This window comes from Drosophila willistoni (assembly GCF_018902025.1).
Source record: "Drosophila willistoni isolate 14030-0811.24 chromosome XL unlocalized genomic scaffold, UCI_dwil_1.1 Seg142, whole genome shotgun sequence".
Taxonomy (NCBI): domain Eukaryota; kingdom Metazoa; phylum Arthropoda; class Insecta; order Diptera; family Drosophilidae; genus Drosophila; species Drosophila willistoni.
Window position 1 is genome coordinate 6,594,867 of NW_025814053.1, and position 10,472 is coordinate 6,605,338.

Below are 10,472 nucleotides of genomic sequence, written 5' to 3' on the forward strand. Positions count from 1 at the left end.
ACACACACACACACACACACACATACAACAATATATATTCATTTCACACGCACCACCCACCCAAATCCTGAAAAGAAAATTGGGGGGAAGAAAAATTATTCAGCGCGTTCTTTATATAATTTTTTTTCATAGATTTATATAAAAACAACAACAACAACAAAGTATAAAGTTTAATTTTTTTAATGAATAATTTTATTATTATATATATATATATATTATTTTTTTTTTTGTTAGCTTAAGTTTGTCAAGAGAAAGGAAAAAAGCGTTAGCAAACAGAAAAAAAAACAAAGATCAAACAAAATTTGTTTTCTATTTGCTATAATTTTTGTTTCAAAATAGAAAAACAAATTCACAATAATTATATTCGGGTTTGTTCTGTGGATACCGCTGACAAAAACTACAAAAAACAACAAAAAACAACAAAATTTTGAAATCGAAAGACAATTTGAAACGGGTTTTCATATTGCGTTTCCTTCTTTTTGTAAAGGAAACGCAATGCATAGCCGCGCGGCCAACACACGGTATTGAGAACAATCCCCCCCTCCTTCCCATCCATGATGATGAGACACATACACAGAATCAGATGAATATACTAACCCCAAAAATCTATTTCCACGACAATTAAAGGGTCAGGATATATTTCGATATATTATTATATATATATATATATAAATACCAGATGTACAACCCTAAATATGTATATGAGGAGAATGATTGAAGCGAACCGATGAGGAGAAACAAACCATGTAATCAAATTTATACATAGTTAAGATGAAATGTTAAAATGAAGAAGGCGAAGAGTCTGTACGTAGAAATATTATGTATTTATTGATGTTGGATTTGATGAATGATGAATAATTATGAAGAATAATGATGAATCAAAGATGATAAAAAGAGAAGAAGCAAAAAGGCGATCAACTGATTTATAATTATTATAAACATGAAAAATATGAAAAATGAAATGAAGGAAATGAAGAAATGCCAAGCCCAAGCAATGTTTAAGTGTAAAGTTGAAATTTTTGATGAATTGTTGAAAGATTTAATAAGAACTACGATAGATAGGTAGATAGTGTGTGAGAGATAGCGATAGAGAGACAGAGAGAGAGAGACAGAAGAGAGTGAGAGTAGAACAAAAACAAAAAAAAAAGGATAATGATTTTGTTAATGGGGGAGGAAACGTTTTGTGTAATGTGTTTGCCTTGAATGAAAATGAAAATACAAATATATAACGGTGCTGAAATGTTAATTTTATATAACGTGAAAGAGAGAGAGAGCAGATAGTAGAAGAAAGAAGTGAAGGGGGAGAAAGAGAGTAGAGTGTGTTATGTAAAAAGTGTTATATGAAAGCTGTTATACACGAGCGAGCGACAGGGATAAAAAGTAGCACGATTATATATGCCAACGACAAAGACGACACATAGTTTAAATGTTATCCTATCTACTACTACTACGACTACTACTACTACTTATAATAATAATAATAATAAAAACTAAAGATCACTTTTATATATTTTATGTTCATACAAAAGCCACGAAGGGAAAACGAATCTGCATTTATCTAAAACTTAGCCTATAACAAAGAGATAAATAGTCATTGCCAGAGCAGACAGAACAAGAGAGAGAAAGAGAGAGAGAGAGGAGAGTAGGAGAGAATGATTCCCGCCCCCCTGAAAATCCCCACCCCCCACCCTATTATACCCAAATAGCTAAACCTGTTAACTGTAAACCGTAACCTAAAGTAACTGAGTCGGAGCATTAAACAATCAAACTTACTTAACTATCAAAGACAATAGCCCATAATTCATTAACTAAATCTATAAATTGTAAAGGTTAATACATACATAAATACATAGATTTGCTTTATTGTTTATTACATGCATACAATTTATTTTACTTTTTTTTTTTTTATTTGTTTGTTATAATATCACATAGAAAAAGCAACTAAATAGATAGACACAGAGAGCGAGAGAGAGTGATAGAGAAAACAGGCGTGGGAGAGAGAGGAAAAGTGAGATGATTATGTCCTTTTTGTTTGTATGAGACTTCAACAAAAACTGAAACAACTAACAAAAGTTACAACAAAAATAAAAAAATTAACATTTCGGCAACAAAAATTTCTTAAAAAAAACAAAGACAAAAATTGCAAACACAAAGAAAAACAAAGAAGAAAACATAAAACTAAGAGCAAAAACTTTTTGGCGGCAAAATTCGAAATTTCTTGATATCAAAAAAACGCGTACAACAAATATGAAAGCTTTAACAGCAACAACAACAACTACAAACAGCACAGAAAGAAGCAACAACAACAATTTGTAATCAAATATGACATAACAACAAAACAAACAAAAAAATCAAATTGTTTTCAAACCAAAACAACAACAACAACAACCAGAAATAACAAAAAAGCAGAAGATGATTAAAAACAAAACAACAAAAATTATTAAAAATTAAAAATGCTGAAAGAGAAAGAAGACGAAGATGAAGAAGAAGATTGAAAAAAGTAATTAAAATACCTCAATGTAAGTGCATTATCTTCTACTACAACAAAACAAAAAACAAACAAAAATGTTTATAAATGTTAAACAAAGAAAAAAAAAAAAACAAAAATCTAAGCAAAACAAAAAGCAGAGTCAAAAACATAAACAAAAAGTTAATGAAGAAGAAAATAATGCAGCAAAAGTAAACATAAAAAAAAATCTCTAAAATGATGAAATTCATTCTAAACGTTTATAATGTTAGCTCTAAGGCCAAAACAAAAAAAAAAAAAACAAAAAAAATACAGAAAAATCGTAATAATTATTATTATAATAAAGGCGAACAAAACTCACAAAAATAACAACAACAACAGCAAGAAACCAACCTGAAGGACACAACACAAGCAAAAAAAAAACCAACTAAACAAAGGAAAAGAAGAAACGAAAAGAATTGAAATTCAAAATACTTGTCAAAACTAAAAACTACAACAAAAAAGGCATATCAAACATAATTGTCAATATATATATATATACGACAAAGATCGCCGCAAATGCAGACCAAATACATTCAACACTCAAGAGAACAAATTTCAAAACCAAAACTATAAACTTATGGGGATATAAGTATTTAAATATCATGCCGATTTGTAATATAACCAAAAACTTTAACTTAAATGCGCCTGGGCTTAGAAAGTTTGTATTCCTTGCCCTACATACATGTATTAAGTTTGAAAATGTTTTGGCTTATTATGAAACGAAATGGAAATAGCTAGAAATATGGTATTTAAATATTGATTCCCATTCTTAGATTCGTAGTGCCGTCAAAACTGAAAAATTTTTGTTTTTTTGCTTTGACGGAATTACGAACCAAAGCTTGGTATACAAAATCATCCCCTCCAAAAAAATAAACTCATTTGTTAGTTTGCCCCGATCGATCTGGCAACGCCATGTTTGGATAGATCAGCCCAGCTAGAGAAGAAGAGAGACGAGGAAAATAGAAGGAGTAGGAAAGATAAACAAACAAAAATTATAAAGAACGATGTGTGTAAACGGGTTAGATGTTAGGGTATAAAAATATACATCTATATATATATATATATATATATATGTATATATATATATTTGATGTTGAATGTAATGTGTATATATATATAAAACAAAAAAGAAAGGAACGATTTTGCTAGGGTATCAAAAAGAAACACTAATACTATCTATGTATATGTTGCATCAAATTTGTTTTGTTATAATTGATTCGATTTATTCTTATTCATTATATTATATATATGTATATGTATAAATATATATATATATATATATATATATAATATATAACATAAGATAATGGTAACATTTTAAAATCTTTTTTTTTCGTTTTTAAACATTTTTGATGGCGTCTTTTGAGAAGTTTGCATTAGGGAAAAAATGTCCAAAGTTGTCAATACAAAGAGCATATACTTATATATGTACTATATAAACTAACTATATAGGATAACCTATTTGATCCTATCTATATATATATATATATATATGTAAAGATATGTATATATGTATATGTATATATATGTGTACGATGATGATGACGATGCCTAAGCATTTTATTTATAACAAACACAAAAAAAAAACAAAGCGAATTTTTCTAAAAAATTCCGAAAAAAATACAAATTATATAAGGGGAAGAATGAAAGAAAAGAAAGGATAAGAAGTGAGTGAATGAGAAGAAAGATAAAATTAACACTCTGATAAACGAAGGGAAATAATGAGCAAAGTGGTTGAGTTAACTAACTAACTAAACTTAATAGAGAAAGCGAAGGATAGAACGAGAGAGAGAGAGTGAGAGAGAGAGACAGTGAGACGGACGGACGGATAAAAAGTTAAGAGTGAGCTCTGTGCGTGGTTATTTGTTTTTAATTTTTTTTTTTTTTTTTTGTTTAATAAGGGGGAATATACATACATAATAATAATAATAATGATATATTACTAATATAAAAAAAGAAATCGATGAAAACGACCGACTTGTGAGTTTAGCGTGCGCGTTGAAAACGAAAGGACGAAAGACGAATGAAAATAAGAGCTGAAAAACGAAATTATTTTTTAGTATTTAGAGGCTATTTTATATCGTTATTAAAAACAAAAGTAACAAAAACAAAATAAAAGAAGAAAGAAAAAAAACAACAAAAAAAAATGGAACAACAAAAGCAAGGAATAAGAAGAAATTAAGATTAGAGAGAGAGAGAGAGAGAGAATACGAAAGGAAATTTAAATTTTAACCAAATGTAACCAGCAGTCTGAGATGTGAAATGTGAAAATGTGGCAACTCTTTGCAGCAACTGCAACTTTTGTAGAGTACAGTTAGATTGTTTATGCTGAGGAGGATTCTAATGAGGTGTGGTGAGATTCTGTGAGGTGTTGAATTTTTGTATTTTACAACTCTAATTTCATTGCGTTTTTAAATTATTTTGAATCAAATTATTCAACACACACACACGCACACACACCCAACAAACACCTACTCCCACACACAGACACACACACACACACATTTCACTAGTCGACAATTAAGTTGAAATTTAATTTTTCCCGTTGAAGAGAAGTGAAAAGAGAGTACTTTTTTGTGTTGTAAGTTGTGCCAAGTACTGATAACGTTTAAGGTGTGATAAAATCGTTTTTAAATTTAACAACTATTTAAACTATTGTACTAACTAAAAACAAAAAAAAAAAAAAACCCAAAAAACAAAACAAAAAAAGTAATGAAAACAAAATTACGCAAAAAAAGAGAAAAGAGGAAAAAAATTTAAATTAAATGATATTTTCTTAAATTATTATTTTGAAAAAAGAAAAAAAACGAAAATTACTCACACACACCCACACATATATACACATACAGTACTTTGACATTTAATTTGACATCTACAACAACAACAACAACAACAACAAATTGCTTTGCGTAATTATAGTTAATATTTTTTTTCATATGTTAAGAGATCAAAGGCACATTTTTTTTTATTTTATTCTTTTTTTTTTTTGTAAACTAAAATAAATTTTAAATTGAGAGTAAAAAGTAAAAGGAAAAAAAAATTAAGTCAAGGCAGGTTTTTTTTCACAAGTTTCCAATTATTTTTTTTTTGTTTTTTTTTGGTTTTGCTTACTTTTGTTTCTTTGTTGGAAGCCAAGTATAAAGAGAAAAAGGAAGTTTGGAATATAAAAATATAGTGAAAAAAGAATCACACAAAATAAAAAAGAAAGAAAACATAGCTATAAAAGAAGAATTTTTAACGATAACGATATAAAACGAACAGACAGACAATGAACGATAAATTGAAAGAAGATCAACAAGTACCGTTAACAGCGCAGAGCAAAGCAGCAAATAGCCCAGCCGCCACAACTCACACAGTAAGGAGAGAGCGAGGACACACAAGAGAGGTGACACAAGAAGAAAGAGAAATTCGAAATTAAAAACACAAAAAATGCAAATTTTGGGGGTTAATTTTATAAATTGTAGAAATTTTGTTTTTTTTTTTTTTAATGTTTTTTGGTTTCTCCTTCAGTTTTGATAAAAACAATTGGACGCAAAAAAAAAAGAAAGAAAGAGCAAAACACAACAGAATAGATTATAGAGTAGATCCGAATCAGAGTAACAAAAAGAATGAAACAAAATCAGATTATATAGATCAGAAAACAAACGAAGAACCACACGGATATGACAAATACACACACAAAAAAAAAGAACACCCAAATAACTGCTGAAATACGTCAGGCAATTAACAAAAAAAAAAAAAACAACCTATTAAATTAAAGAGAAAAAAAATCTAAGGCCAAAACAAAAAAAAAACTTGAAACTGATATGCAAAAAAAAGCAAAAGTAGTACGAGAAGAGAAATTTATAAATCTTCTCTTCACCTAACACACACACACACAGACACAGACGTGCACACAAACAAACAAAAAGCCCATAAAAAGCATTCATAGAAACAAAACGGAAAGAGGAACGTTTTCCTTTAGCATTTAAGCCAAACCAAATAATGGAATGAAACAAAAACTAAATGAGAGAATAAAACAATTTTTGTCAGCACACTAAGAGAGAACTTTCTACACTTAGAGACTACTTTAAACAAATTGAAAATAACTAAAACAAAATTGTAAAAAACAAAAAAAAAAGAAGAGTACATACAGACACACACACATATAAAAACCTATACAAACAACAACAAAAGAAAAAAAAAAACAAAAACATTAAAAAAATTCTCGATGTATACAGAAAGAAAGTAAAATTAATACATAATATGCAACTCTATTCTAATATAACAAAATAGCAAGACAAGAAACAACAAAAGAAAAAACTACACAAAAACAACAATTAAGAAAAAAAACTATCTCTAAATAATAATAATATACATACATATATATAGCATTTACACATACAAAACGCAACGCATCGAAAAGAAACGGAAGTGAAACGTGTTAAAAACCCCCCACACCACCCCACAAATCAAACTAACCCCGCCCCCACCCCCTCCCAAAGAAAACACGAACCAAGCAACCAAATTATGTTTTCTTTACATGTTCCTTTTACGAAAAACACAACAAAACAACAAAGGAAATTTGTGCATTTAATTATTAATTTTTGATAGTCTTTAATTTCTACATATACACTCACACGCGCAGATATATATATATATATAATATATATGTATATGTATTTATAGATGATACATACATATATATGTATGTATGTGTATATACATTATGTGTATGTGTATATATTTAATGCTTTTCGATTCTTGTAATAAATCGGTACGGTAATCAACTTGGAGACTGAGCTACAACATATATTTAGTTACCGTTATTTGTTTATTGCATGCGAAATGGCGATTATAATTCACCACAACTTACCACATAATTCACATCATTTCACCACTGTATCTATATACATATGTACATACATACATACCATGATATGCGCCTATATGTATATGATAATTAATTAAAAACAAAGCGAAAACTATGAAAAACAAAAAACAACTATGCTCGTTTTTGCTCTTTTTAAGTTTTATTTTCGATTTCCCAATTTTTGATTTTTTTATTTTTTTGACTACTACAATTTACTTTATATATATATACATACATATATACTTTTTGTTTTTGTAATACTAAAAATGAGGAAACATTTAATATTATTTTATGTTAATGCGTACATTTTATTTTTTATTATTATTATTATTATTTTTTGTTTGTTGTTGCCGCCCACGACACCACAAACAATCACCACAATTCACCTCAACTCACCACACCTCACAGTTCACCACCAGATCAGTGATTGGTTTGCCTGTGTGATAGTAGTTTATAATTAAGACCTTTCGCTGGTCCATCACAATCCCTTTACACAACCCTAACACCCCCTCCGCACTCCCCCTCCCCGCACATGCATTATTATTTCATTAGACCACAAACAGTCCGAAAATTGAATAGTCGACACAAAGCAAAACAAAAAAAAAAAACAAAACAAAAAAAAACCCTAAAAATTTAATAAAACCACAAAAAAAAACAAAAAAAAATTATATACATTTATAATTAACATTTTATAATATTTTACATATTAATTATTTTTAAATTACTTTATACATGCATACATATATAAAGTATAACATAAACACTTATATTAATATGGTTTAATTTCTTTTTTTAAATCCTAAGTTCATTAAAAACTACGATGTGTTATCTACATGATATTTACACATGTGCATATCAAGTGGACGACAAGTATCTACATTGTGTATGTGTATCTACATTGTACATTGTATCTACATATTTACAGAGCTAAAATATCTATAAATATTTTAAATACAAAAAAAAAGAGTAAAATATTATTAAAAAAAAACAAACCAACAAAAAAAAGGAAAAACCCATCTTTTTCTTTTAATTTTAAATTAATTTCTGTTTTAGTTGTTGTTGTGGTGGTGTATTTTGACTTTTGAATTTTCTTCTTATTTTTAAATTCAATTTTTGTGTTGAATTCTCCAAGTTGTTGTAGTTCTGTCAATAATTGAGACGATCAAAAGTTAATTTCCTGGCGGGGTTTCTAATCCGTTTCCTTTCGTCGATGTTTCACAAAATCAACAAATTATATTATCGTTTCCCGTCTAATCTATGAATTTATGAAATATGAATCAAACAAAAAGTAAAAAACGTAAATTGGTGTAAGTACATACATCTACATACATACATACATACATATACGGCAAAAGTCCTGCATAACCGAAAAACCAAATAAAAATACATATACATAAATTAAAAAATAAAAACATTGAATAAAAACTACCTCAGCTTGATATATTTCTATAGAAATGTTATTGAATGTGTTTGAAAAATAAAAAATAAACAGCAAATTAAAAAAAAAGCTGCATTTATATAGTAAACCAAAATAAATATAAAAAAAAAATCATCAAAAAACTTAAAAAAAAAACAAAAAACTCTAAACTGCAAAAACATAAAAAAAATATATATATATTGAAACAAAAAATCCAAAACTATTTGTATTAAGTGTACGTTTTGCATATTCCTATATACATACAAAGTTAAATGAACAGAAAACCAAGCAAAATGAGTAAGCAAAAAAACCAAAAACAAAAAAAAAAAAACAAAGAATAAAATAAAATAGTAACAATAATTTTGCGTCCATTTTTGTTGATTCCTATATAAAACATAAACAAAAAAAAAAAAAAAAACGAAAAAAATACATCAAAAAGAAAGAAAAACGACAAAAAAAACCTTCAAAATCATAAAAAGAAATTGACAAAAAGTATTTAAAAAAATATATGTATGATTGTGTTTAATTGTAACCAACTGCAACAAAATCGTAATAATACCGGCAAAAACCAAAAACTATATGTCAAAATCTGTGTATGTATTTATTAAACGTACATATAATTTAAATCAAGCAAAAACTAAAAATATGCTAAAAACAAAAAAATAGCAAAGCCTCCCAAATTTAGCAAAGAAGCAAAAAGTATAAAAAACATAATCCAAAAAAAAAACAAAAAAAAAACAAAACAAAAGAAAAACAAAATTCGGTGTCAGTTGTGTCATAGTTTAGAACCTTGCGGGAATCTACATACAAAATTAAATATATGGATTAAATATAACTATATTTCGCATATATGTATACATAGAAATATGATTTTAAATTATTTTGTTTCATTTTTTGTTTGTTTTCAAGAGACCCCCCTCCCCCGGCGACTACATGCATTCCTTTTCACAGAATTTCAGAAAGGATATGACAAAGATTTTAGAGATTAGCTGTTGGAATAAAAAAATAAACTGAAATGAATCTCGAATCCTTTTGTTAATAAACACACATACATACATACATACATACATGCATGCATATGTGTAACTAATCCTCAGGATACATTAAGTATGATATGAATTTATAACCATACACAAAAGACAAATATACATAGATGTATACCTCCTGTCCTATCCAAAATACATACATACATATATATATATGTATATGTACTTACAGTACATACATACACATAAGGTTTTCCTTTTGATCGGTGTAACTAAATGTTTTTAATGCTAGAGCTCAAATAAAATAATTTAACTACATACATACATGAACGAGAACCACACGAAAAAGCTAACAAAATGAGAAGAAAAAAAAAATTAAAAAGACAAGAACAAAATGTGTATTTTCATGGCCAACAAAATGGTATATTAGAAACCAAATATAATATATATAAAGAAACAAAAAAACAAAAAAGAAAATCTATAACATTTTTGTGAACATTGTGGAAAACAAATCGAAAAGAAATTTACTCAATAAATGATTTTTCGTATATGAATTTTATTATATTCTTTTTGCACCCGGAATACCCTTAATATCTTAAAGTCACGACTAAAATTTGAATTTTCCCCGCTATATTTATCGATAACTGATATCGAATTGGAGTACAATCGATTGCCATATATGGTTTGACAGCCCTGTCCCATGTCCCG